At 40.0% G+C, this 12,661-nt stretch overlaps 1 protein-coding gene across 2 annotated transcripts in view; it reads left to right on the forward strand.

Moving 5' to 3' along the window:
* Positions 1–5,087: 5,087 nt before the first annotated feature.
* The window catches only part of p4ha2 (procollagen-proline, 2-oxoglutarate 4-dioxygenase (proline 4-hydroxylase), alpha polypeptide 2), a 31,505-nt gene continuing 23,931 nt past the window's right edge, over positions 5,088–12,661 (forward strand). For both annotated transcript variants that reach the window (XM_071916335.2, XM_071916334.2), the window contains exon 1: positions 5,088–5,158. The gene's annotated coding sequence lies outside the window, so the exon portion shown is untranslated. The remainder of the gene's footprint in view (positions 5,159–12,661) is intronic.

The raw sequence follows: 12,661 nt of genomic DNA on the forward strand, positions 1-12,661 counted from the left end.
ACATAGAATACAACACAAAACTTGCAGTTTGTTTGAAATAATCAGAAGAAGAACTGGGTAGTTAGCATGAGCAGTGATAGTCACCATGGCTGAACAGACAAAGAAAAGAGTGACACCTACAGACACTCAAACTGCATCGACAGAAAATCAGAAGAAAAAGACGTCACAGTACTGGACACACTGTTTGATTGACAGGTGATCTGTGGAAAGTGCAATGCAGAAACACATCTTTGGTACCGATTAGTTCCAAAGATGTCACCAAAATAAAAAAAAGCAAAAAACGAGGATCTCACAGATATACCACTTTACTGGAAAAACCTAATGCTTGGTGAGAGGCATTTGTTTGAGAATTTTTAAAGAGAAGATGTGTGTTTTCATGGCTGCAGATGACTTTCGTCCATTGAATGCTGCTGACACTCAGTGGTCATTGGTGAACAGTGCAGCTCTACCTGACCAGCAGTTTAAACCCAGAGGGCCATGATCCACTGTAGCATGAACACTGGACTTGTAGAGAAATACTTCATGTTCCCCTCCAAGAGTTTTGATTATGAATCATGGGTGTACCTTAGTTTGAATGAGTCCAAATTCAATCTTGTAGTTTTTATCATTATAATAGAGAGCAAAGATTAAGCCAAATTTGACAGAATCTTTTATGGAGCCATTCAGGACCAATGTCCCCTCTAAGCTGTGTGTGTCTGTGTAAGACTAATAAGTCTAATAATTGATCACATTCACCAATAATAATATGTTGGCAGTTATCAGTAATTGCTCCACTTGTCTCCAGGCTTGTTAGTTTATTGGATGCAGGGGCTTTGCCATACCTTATAGATTTTAGGTATGAAACCCCTGTTTCCCAACTAAATCCTCCTTTACTTGCAAATTATTATGCTCTCCTGTTTTATTAAGGGAAAAAAAACAAGAAAAGAATAACTTTTTCCTACTGTTTTAGTTGGCACTTCTCTATGGTGCATGGTCATTCATTTCAGGGAGGGTATCAGGAAGCTTTTGTTTGTACCCTTGCATTCCTGAGTTTTGGTTGCTTGTAATGTTAGTGATCGTGGAATTTAAGCTCATTCTGCTGTTGCCCTCAATATAAGCTGCTCTTGAAAATTGCATAAAATGTTAAATGTAACTTAAATATCTTTCTATTACTGTAGTTTATAAGTTCACGTTCAAGTTCAAACCTCCAGCTTTTGACCTCTGACAAGAATGCACAAGTGTTAAACATTCCCATATGGGCTTGAACTCCATTTACCCTTTGTTGCTATATTTTTGCTTAGTGTAGCACACTGAGTTTGCGGAAGCTAATTGTGCAATGAATGCCTAAGCAACTCTAGTCATGAAATGTAATGAAATGCGGTTGACTGTATTGTGAAAAGAAATCTAGTAGTTGGAAAGGATTCATTAATAAAGTAATCCACTGACATACTGACATCAGTGCAGGTGAAAGCTGTGATCCCTTATTGATTTCACCTGTTGAATCTACGGGGATGAGACACATCAGACTTCAAGCCCTGAGATAATTGAGACATGATTGCACAAAAAGGAATAACTTTATGTTTATAGTCAGTGTAGGCCTGCAAATGGACAGATTGGGAAACAATCAGGCAGAAAGATGGACTTAAACAAACTCAGAATTGCTGCCAGATGAAATTCAACCACAGCAACATTCACCTTTTATATTCTTGTTGTATATGCCTGTTATATGTTTATGTGACACTGATTTTAATTCATATTACTCGGTTTTCAAGTACAGTTTATTATATTATTATTTAATGAGTTTAGTTGGGGGTTTGGGGGATTTACTTTTGAAGAACAACAGCGACACCTGCTGGTCAAATCCCTTCACAGACGTCATCTAATACAAGACATTGGGCAATGTGAAATCTATGTAGGCTATTACAAGAGAGGTGATCATGTCAGAAATCAAGTAAACCTATCCTATATATTTATATTGGAGTACATATAGGTTATATACATGCATGTATATATATATACATATGTATAGGATAGGTTTATGTGATTTTTGATCAGATCACCTCTCTTGTAATAGCCTACATAGATTTCACATTGCCCAATATGTTGTACACCACACATAAATGCATATAATATAGGCTACATGTATATAAACGGTCTATATATAATGTGCAAAATCTGCCAAATCACAAATAAAACAAAGAAGAAAAAGAAAACCAAACAAAAACAAAACTACAAAAAATACAGTGTGATAAAATCTCTCACTTTCCACTGAATAATGACTCAAAACTATCTTTTATTGCCATATTTTCAGTGAACCACACAGCAGGCTCCTTCATGGTAAAGATGATGCAAGTTCATGCTGCAATCACATCGAAAGTTTCATCAGATGTGTCCTGTCTGTGTACAGTAACAGATAGGACCACACAAGTACAACAATGTGTTGCTTTAGTAAATGTAATAATATGTCTCTCCTCTTATCCTAGTGAAGCAGTGAGGTTATGAATCTTGAGACTCATTTGAAGTTAATGTAGGTGCATAAGTACATGCAGGCTTTAATCTAGTAACATTAGGCCTCTATTTAGTTTCTGCACATAAAACAAAGCGTTCACTAACATCAGAGACATTTTCACAGAACAGCAGAAAAGTTAAAAGCCATGTGCATATTCATTTTGTCCAGATGGTGTACTATACATCCACCGACTACAAGCTCTGGAAACCAAGATCCAAAATGTAAACGTGACGGGTAGCATGAATCACATTACCGTAAATATCATAAAAGATCACACTGTAGACTTAAAAACTGGTTTTAATTTCTTCCATCCACTATAGCCTTCCTCGTGTTCTGCAAGAGCAAAATTGACCTCTTTAGCAATAGAAATGTAAAGACTTAAGTAATAACAAATAGACCTATAGGGTATTTCTACAGCAAAGAGTTGTAATGGCTGTATGATTTTAGAAAGTAGACAATATTTGGGTTTCATTACAAAACTATATATATCCATTTTGGAAAATGTTTGCTACCTGAAATTCATCTGGCAATATTGAAAAACATAAATAACTCTGAAAAAATAACTGTTTTATAAGCAAATGTCTTAAGGTGACTAATTTCAATCCTAACCCATAATGTGCAGAACTTTCATGTCAGCATTCAATATGTGACAGTCATTTTTTTAAATGGTGGATATCTCATTTTGAAGCTAAACTTCATTTTTTGCTATGGTTTTAGTCCATCACTTATACATCAATAATAATGGCATTAATGATTCCCATCATTGGTGATTTGTTGGTTTGATTGTCATTGGAAATCATCATCTCAAACACCATTTAACAGTATCCCACATACTCATTATTTAAAAATGTTGCCAGTGTGTGATAGCCTTAATTTTGACTGTGTTGTGCCACATGACCCATAATGTGGCACAACACTGCCATTATAAAATGCCATTAAAAATTGTAATGCCATTAAAAATACACTGAATGCCATTAGATGGCATTCAGTGTATTTTTTTCGTGGACACTGAAATAAATCTGTACATTTCATGTATTTATCCCTAACTGCATATTCCATGTGCATGGATGGGAGCAGATGGAAACGTGTTACAGTACATTTATTACTTTTGTAAGTAATGAGTACTGTAATGAATCACAGCACCCAAGGAGTAATAAGTAAAGTAACAACACTCCTTTTGAAAGGAGGAAAGAGTAATGAATTACTTTTGGGAGTAACTAGCCCAACACTAGATGTGAGTGAGTTCATCCAGTTGTAAATGCTGCCTTCATGTGCTGTCGGAAATATTGTACCGCAGATGGAACGCACATGAAAGAGACAGAAACACAACTATGTAAATATGACTGGGAGAGTTGTGATTTTCCAAACTACTCTAGTTGCCAAGACATTTGGGGGACAGAGAGCATGGAAGCTATGTCAACAACAGATAGTTGTCATACATTTTGGTCATGCTTATAACTTGTATTTTTAATGCTGAAGAGATAGCAGCTGCAAATAGTATTTAGACTAGAGCAGGGATGGGCAGCCATGTGCCATGGAGGGCCATGAGTCCTTCCAATAGTCAATTTTGCTATATAATTTCCGACCAAAAGCACTTGAATGCGTGATGCTGCCTTCACGTCATGTTGTAAATATCAGAATTACTGTAAGACCTGAGCTGCTGAGATGTGACCTTTAGGGAGCGGAGACCATGTAAACCATGTCAATAACTGAACAAGGTCGCAATGATATAGGTTGTGTGGAAGAAAATTTAACATACATGTAACAGCTTAACTGGTCTCCCTAGGGGAATGCACTGTTTCATGATGAATGGTTACCTCACTGTAACCTTTGGGCCATAACTTACTAGGCCAGAGGTCTCTTGTCACAAGTGGCTCCTGGATGTCCCAGACTATCTGTAGATTCTCTAAACTAAGACATAACATATGATGCTGTAACCCTTTTCTGTGACCTGTTCCCATGTCAGCACATTCTGTGCGTCCTTCGAAGATACATAAAGACCAGTTCAAATCTATTCTCCTTTGAAGAAGTGTATGTAGCCTATGTGCTGTGTGCATCTCTTCCTCTCACGAGACTCCTTTTAATAAATATATACTCAAGTAAGACGAACCTCTGACTCCAGAACTTTTTCCTCAACAGGTTGGTTAACTTATTCCTACATGCCATTCCATGTAAATATAATATCTATAATTAGTGTATGTTTCTGTTTACACTCTTTAACTTTTAGTTGTCATGGTTTTTTGTTGTAATAAAATAAGACAAGATGCCTGACATTAATTTTCTCCACCTCATTCTGTCACCGCAGCACAAAGTAGCACTGCATTGCTTGATTCCTAAAGTAAAACATCAACCACCAAAAAGCTAGTTTTATTATGGCCCCAGTTTTGTTATTATTTCCAACCAAATGCACTTGAATACACGACAAGTCATATTTACAACTTCTGATCTCGGAAGTCGGAGCTTACGAGGAGCACTTGAAGGCAGCAAAAGTAAAAGCTCGACGAGGAATGTAGCTGCGCCTCTATTAGAAGTATTACGCCAGTCCTTCAGTATGAGAGGAGGTTCTGTACGTGGCAGCGAGAAAAACCTCTATCCTTTCCCTAACAGCGGGTAGAATTGCGTTTACAGTCAAAGGTGTGACGTTAATCTGTCAAAACCAGGAAAATAAAGGTAAGATAATATTAGATAATACCTAATTTCTGCTACAAAAGTCTTTCCTTACAGAGGGGAAGCGGCTGCGTGTTGAGCTCTCGTGCCTTCCAAACATGCTGGGATGGTTGTCAATAACAACTGGGTCTAACAGTTTTTTTTTTTTTGAAGGGGGGGATAACGTGTTGCTTGATGCCTGGAGCTAGAGATTTAGGTTACCGAAATTGTGAAATAAACAGGCCGAGCTTGCTTCCCTTTTGTGTTTGTTTGATTTCCGATTTGCTTGTTACAATGTAATGTGACTCCCTGCAAGACAGTCTACAGTGTTGTAATACCGCGAAAAAGGGGAAGTTTTGAAACTTTGCGTGAACTTTGTTTCCAGGGCATCTTAGTGTCAAACTAACGTACATGACACATTACATTTATTTAAAAAAAAAAAGTGACAGTGATTTTAATCTCTAGATCAAAGGGAATCCGTTACCCTCGGTTGTTTTTTAAACCACAGTGTTGTACAGCAGGACATTCATGGGACTCAAAGAGCTGCAGTGTTGGAAATTTCTAGAAACGACACTGTCTTGGGCTGACGCCACCTACTGAGGTCCAGCTGGAGAGGAGATGAGCTAAAGGCTTGCTGTTGTTCCTACCCAGTCCTATTCTCGTAAGATATACTCAAAAAATTATACCCAATTCTACCAGTGTTAGAAAAGTACAAAGTCAAGTTCAGTCTGTCATTATTCTTTATTTGAAACAGCCTGTGGAGTGGCAGTTAAACAACAAGCAGCTAAGATTTCAGAAGGCTTACATGCTAACAGTTGTTCATAGAAAAAAAAAGGCATCAAAGGAGAAGAAACTGGTTATATCCACCTTGAACAAACAGTCCCAAATGTTCAATTCATTGCCCACAGTCCCACTACTAACTAAAGGTTGAGTGCAGGCCAGGTGAATGATGTCATGCCGTGATTTGTATGTAATACAATGGCATCAAGTGGAGTCAAGCCATTGCAGTTTGTATAAATAGAGGGCAACAAATGGAGGGAGGCCATGAAACTGTCAGCTGTAACTGAACTGTTGGGCAGGTGACAGCAGGCTTTCAGAGAGAGAAAGATGTCTGTCTCTCTGATACAGTGTTAAGTATAGATATAGTTAGAGCTATAGGCAATAATTATAGTCTGTCATTGGAATCATGATATGGTGATTTTGGGATATCCTCTAAATTGATGATAACAAGCACATTTTATTTAAAAACGCTGACAAAACCAGGTATGAAACATTTTCAGGAATATTATTTGAAAATTTCAGTTTTGTTTGACATCACACCATTATTATTTGATTACTTGACATTGTGATTTTGCATATGTGAGTCATATCTTGATAAATATCGATATAAAAGATCCTCATGATTATTGTGATATTGATTTCAACCATATCACTGAGCCCTAGATATAGTCTATTGAGTTACACATTACTATGGCAAAATGGTGTCTCTCTCTCTCCCTCTCTCTCTCTCTCTCTCTCTCTCTCTCTCTCCCCTCTCCTTAATCTAATCATTTGTAGTCTGTGTCTAGTATCTAGTATCTTTTTATCATAAATATTGGATAAGTGCCTATCTCAGTGTTTCCTCTGTATTCATTTAGCAGCATTTAGAAAATGTGAAATACAAATTAGCATTGTAATGTAGTCTTACTATCATAACTAAAAAAAGTGCAGTCCAAATGTTTTAGAAGTAATGCTTTTATTATAATTAGAACATTTTTTTTTTTAGCTCTACAGCCTCAACTTGAAACACAAATCAGACCCAAACAGTGACCCATATGGGACAAAACTAGAATTATCCCCCCCCCCCCCCCCCCCACACACACACACACACACACACACACACCACCTGCATGAAATTACAGAGGAAACACTGCTATCTACATCGAGTCGTTCATGCTTATGATAACATTCATAAGTCATTTGTTGAACATGATTTGTATGCGCACTCAATGTTGTCATAACAGAAAAGGCTTTTGATTGTGTGTACACATGCAAGCAGGCTTGTAAATAGTTGTCTGTGTGTGTGTGTGTGTGTGTGTGTGTGTGTGTGTGTGTGTCCATATGGATGCTTGCTTATGTAAGCTAACAGCCAGAGATTCCAAACTTTGAGCTTCTCTGTCTCTTCATGTTAATGAATGGCCTGAAATGAGGCAGGCAGTATAAACAGTTTCCCTGTGGTATGAATATAATTCTTCACACAGGCAGAGATGAACCTCTGTTAGCGTCACAGCCTGGCTGCCACGTCGGGATGCTTGGCGACCAGATGGGGGGTGTTGGGCTGAAAATACTCGCTGATGTGTTCCGTCACACAGCGGCGTGCACAGGCGCTCTCAGGGGCGGCGGAGGGTATATTAAAAAAGGGCAGTGCCTCAAAGTTAAATAGACCTTTTAGATATTTTAAGTTGCAGGCTGTCCATTTCGGCTGCAGAGGTTTTTTCAGCTCTCACAGCAACCAGAAACAAATTTTTCCACTTTGTCATCTACACATGCCCCGCAGAAATATTGGTTGAAAGGTTATGAACCCCTTTGCCATGCTGAGACTTTTGGTGTGTTTGTACACATTCCTTCCTGATATATAGTTTGCAGGTTAAGCTAAGCTATGTTAAAAATGCTCCAGTCTGTTGAGTCAGAGCAGAGAGAGCGAGGGGGGGGGGGGGGGTCGCACTGCTATGGCTCTGAAGGTGAGAGGAAAGAGGAAATAAGGCACTGCCCAGTGTCCGAACAATGAGTTATTCCAAATAAGCATTTATTCTGTTGTTTGATTTACAGAAACTTTGAACCTTTTAACTGGGCTGTTAAAAAAGCCTGGGTTGAAAAGAAATTAAAGATTTTTCACAATTGTAAACACAAACCGATAGTCTTCAAACAAACCAAAGTTTACAGGATACAATCTAAGGGGGGTGTGGAAAGGGGGCGTGCCAAGTTAGCATCTGAGCTACGTAAGCTGCTCATGTGTCGTGACCCAGCTGGGCCTGGCAGTTCTGGCCCAAGAACCGATTCAAACCTTTTGCCTATGATCACAGAACACATTTTTTATGGGCGGTATTCCCCTTTCATGTCTCCAATGCAGAGCGCGCTTTTCAGTCCTCAGAGTTGGAATGTGTTGCAGCACAACGCCAGCTGGCTAACAGATGATGCAGACGACTCGTATTTTGCACCGTCAGAGTGGCTGAACACCAGGTTCATGTTTAGAGAGAATCTGGTGGTCGCTGCAGTGGTGCCGAGCAGTGACCAGTCAAACAGGGAATCCCTTATCTTATTAAGTAATCTCAAATTAAAATCACACTATCCTGTCAGTTAGGTCAAAGACTTGAATCTCTCACAAAATTTGAAAAAGATTAATCTAGGTTGAGAATAGTGTCATTGTCTTCTTCCGCCTCCAGTATAACCTGACATGCACAGACCAACAGCTATGGAAATAATGCAGGTGTTTCATAGAAGTTTGAGTTTGAATCTGAAATTGTTTTGTTTCTGAGGAGAGTTAAATCTCTGAGTCTGACAGGCAGGAATTGTCTCAGCATGTTCATAGCCGGTGGATATGTTTCTGCGTGTGTGTGTGTGTGTGTGTGTGCATCTGTGTGTGCAATCATGTGCGTATGTACGTATACGTTTGTGTGTATTGCTGTGCACATGTGTCTGTATGTGTATGTCTGCATGCGTGTATGGTGTGTCCGTGTCTGTGTCTGCGTGTGGGAGGGACCACACAGTCCAGTATACTGATTAACATCAGTTACTTAGAAAAATACCTGTTTAGCATCAACCATCCCAAGTTTATCTCAGTTTATTCTCTGGTTACAGACTGTACGGTCTGTTGGGATTGTGATCTTTCCATGCTCTGTTGGATTTAATTTTTCTGGACATTCCTTATGAAAACAGATGCCTGTTTTCCACTATTGTTGTCACAATACTAAAGGTTTGTCTTTGGTGCCAATTAAATTAAATTTAATAGGTCTTGGACAGCTTTGTAGCAACTTTTGCACCGTGGGTTTGATGTGTTGGTTGGGGGTCCGTCTTTGTCGGCTCTGTAAACTAAATATTTCCATATTTAGTCAACTGGTTTAGGTGAACTGGGATTCAGGTCCAGATGTTGTGAACTGTTTGATGCTGTTGCCATGTTCAACTGATGGATTTTGCGCTGAGTGCTACAATCCACTGTCAAGAGCCAGATTGCAGCTCTGTCTGTTCCAATCTTCCTCCTCCTCCTCCTCCTTCTTCTTCTTCTTCTTCTTCTTCTTCTTCTTCTTCTTCTTCTTCTTGTCCTTCTCCTTCTTGTAAGTATTCCAATTCACATGTATACGCCCACTGGAGGTGATGTTGAAATGGAAGTTCAGCTTGCAGATCACATCTTGTGTAGATTTCTAAAATTTAGTATTGAATTCAATTGTTTGCAACATTATTGAAGTAGTAATGACATTTCAGTTATCATGACCCCAACCCCAATACTTTTTGGTGTTGCTCTGATCACGCCAGTGAGTTTGTAAAGTCAGAAAAACGATAAAAAGGAAAAGTTTTGTTGTTAAATCAGTTTTAAAAATGAATACTACCTTCCTCTTGAACCAGTTCTTTTGAAATGACCACAGCACAAGTAGAGCAAGCTTAGCCTATCCTTCTGCGGGACGCACTCTATTTATATGTTGTAACCTGTATTCTTCCCAAACTGAACAAGGGATGAATTTTAACAGCTTCCCCAGCTGGCTCTTGTCTGACCCAAGACAGCTGTTGTGTGGAACAGCCAGGATTTATCTGTGGATCTGCTGTCAGCCGAAGTCCAGCAGAACAGAGAAACGAGACCGGCTGAGATGGCAGCGATTTGACTCGCTGAGTAAACTTTTCCTGTTTTCTCAGTTGGTCAGAAAACACTTTTGCTCCCCGTTAAAACCCCCCCATCACAGACCTTGGATCCTGACTGCACTGCCAGAGAGTATGCTACTCTGGTTTGTAGCTCCATTAAGTTTTTGGAGGGCAGGTCTGCAGGACAGGAGGAGAGGCTGGACTGCATTAGGCTGCGTTCACAATGCAGCAGAAAGCGGCCTAATTCAGATTTTTCCCAGGTGACACAGATCTGATGTTTTCTTACCACCGTGAACAGCAAAAATCTGCATGGAGACAAAATCTTTTTCAATTCCAATTTAAACTACATGGATATCTAGACATGCGGCCTGCACGATACTTGTACTTGAATGCTAAAATCAGAAGTTGCCAGTGTTAGGCCCCGTGTCCACCAAAGACCTGTGAAAAAAGCGCTGGCGCTGTTCTGTCATTAATTCCAATGGAAAAGCTGCGCTTTCAGCGCCTACGACCCAAAACAGGTACCTCACCTCTTTACCGCTCACGGCGCTCAGCGCCGTGAGCGCTGGACCTGTTCTCGAGTTGAAACTAGTTCAACTTTTGTGAAGCGCACCGCTCGTCAATGTCACTTCAGAGTTCTACCAACCAATGAGGATGAAGCAGGGGCGGGACCAAGAGCCGGCATCCTGCCGTTTTGTAGCGAATGTTAGCTAGGCTAACTTTTAGCATAGCAACAACACCAGGAGACGTGTTCTCAGCGCTCCTCGCTCCAGCGCTCACCTGATGCGGCCAAAGCGCTCAGCACCAGCGCTTCAAGCGCTCAACAGGTCGGTTGGTGGACACGCCCCCTTACTGTGACAATAAGTAATTGTTATGTCATTCACCTGAGACAATAAATGTTGATGCCCACTGTTGGCTGAGCCAGCGAAAGCATGGAGGAAAACAAGACACAACGATATAAAAAATGCAAAATAGCGGACTTGATTGGTGTTTGGCATATTTGTTGATGAAGTCGGCACCGATTTGCACAAAAATTTAGCAGTATCCAAAGAGCAAAGGCCCATATTGGAGTCCCTTCCATATTAGCTAGAACAGTGATTCTCAACCTTTTTCATATCAAGGACCCCCAATTTAGTCCACATTAGGGCTACGGACCCCCATTTGATGAGATTTTGTCTCTCAGACCCAAATCTGAGAATATTTTTATTGCTAGATATGATTTTGTCCAGAATTCCAAGACTTTCTGTACTGTAGAGAGATAACAGTGAAACTATGATCAAAATAGCCATTCTTCTACATTCTCGAATTGTGTTAACTTCTTGTAAATGAAATAATGTTGAAGTTTAATAATTCATCAATTTGCTGGGGACCCTCTGGATCCCCCACAAGGACCCCTGGTGGTCCCCGGACCCCATGTTGGCAACCACTAAGCTAGAAGACTAGCCAGCGCAGAGAGTGGGATAAACTGAAGTACAAAAACAGATGTGACTTCTTTTGTTATTGTTACGTCTTTTGACATCTCTGTCGGTTCATATTGGTATCGGATGTGGGTTACATCCTAGAATAAATATGAACAGTCAGTGAATATGAAAGCCTGCGGTGTGAACTGCAAACAGTTGCCTGTCATTACAATTACGTAGTCATGTTCAGCTACAGTGAACAAATCAACACATTAGATACTGTGGTCCATGTTCTAAAAATATCATGCATGTTTCTTAAATAAAGGGTTTATTGCTTTAAGGCATGAACAGAGAAACAGATGAATATTTGGACAATAGGCTGTCATCAGTGTAATGACCTACATTGGTCAGAAATAGCAGGCGAGGTTCAGGACTCCAGAAAGGACTTGTAAATGTATCAGCCGTCTTTCCAGGAATGTGACATGGGAGTAAAAGCCTGCAACAACAGGCAAGGCTGCGTTTGGGATGGGCAATGGTTCATACAGGTTGCAACTTACCAGGAGAGAGAGGCTGTGGTCCTCCCATCTGTACTGTAAGACTGTGGTAATGGTTATCTGATCTGTAGACTCACAGCCAATGTGGCACACTCCGCCAAAATAATAGTGTGTGGTGTTATAGTTGTAAATAATAAAACTGTCTCTTAAAGGGATATGAGGGGCAGAGAAAATGCTAGACTGCTGGAAACTTCTGGTTCGTTCTTTTTCCCCAAAATAATCTCTGCTCCTTTTATTATACCACACAATGTTTTTTCAGGCTGTAGCCTAGGACTCACCTTTCAATTCATTGTTGGTTTGGCCCTGTTTTCTCACAAGACACTGGGAAGTCAGAGGCCCTTGGGATGCATGGGAATGTGGGAACTTAATTTACAGGGACTCGTTTGCACCTTGTAAAGCCATTTCACATCCCTACTCCAATAATGCCTACTGTTGGTAAATACCATTTGGCATGGTCGTCTTGGCTGTTTGCCCCATTGAAAGCATCCATTTGTCACCAACAAGCCAGATTCTGCCCACCTCACCATGTTTAAGCTTGGAGAAAGTAATTTCAATTAGTAGGCTTTACTTTGTAGCAAACGTTGCAAACAATGAGATAGTAAATAGCCTTTTCATGGTGTACTAGATATCCAAATTGCAATACTGACTGCTGCTGGATTTTTATCAGTTATTCTGGTGTTATGCAAAATTCCTGGCTGCACACCAGAGAAAATCATATATTTTATTCGGGACGCACTAATCAAACG

Source organism: Centroberyx gerrardi, chromosome 11 (genome assembly GCF_048128805.1).
Source record: "Centroberyx gerrardi isolate f3 chromosome 11, fCenGer3.hap1.cur.20231027, whole genome shotgun sequence".
NCBI lineage: Eukaryota > Metazoa > Chordata > Actinopteri > Beryciformes > Berycidae > Centroberyx > Centroberyx gerrardi.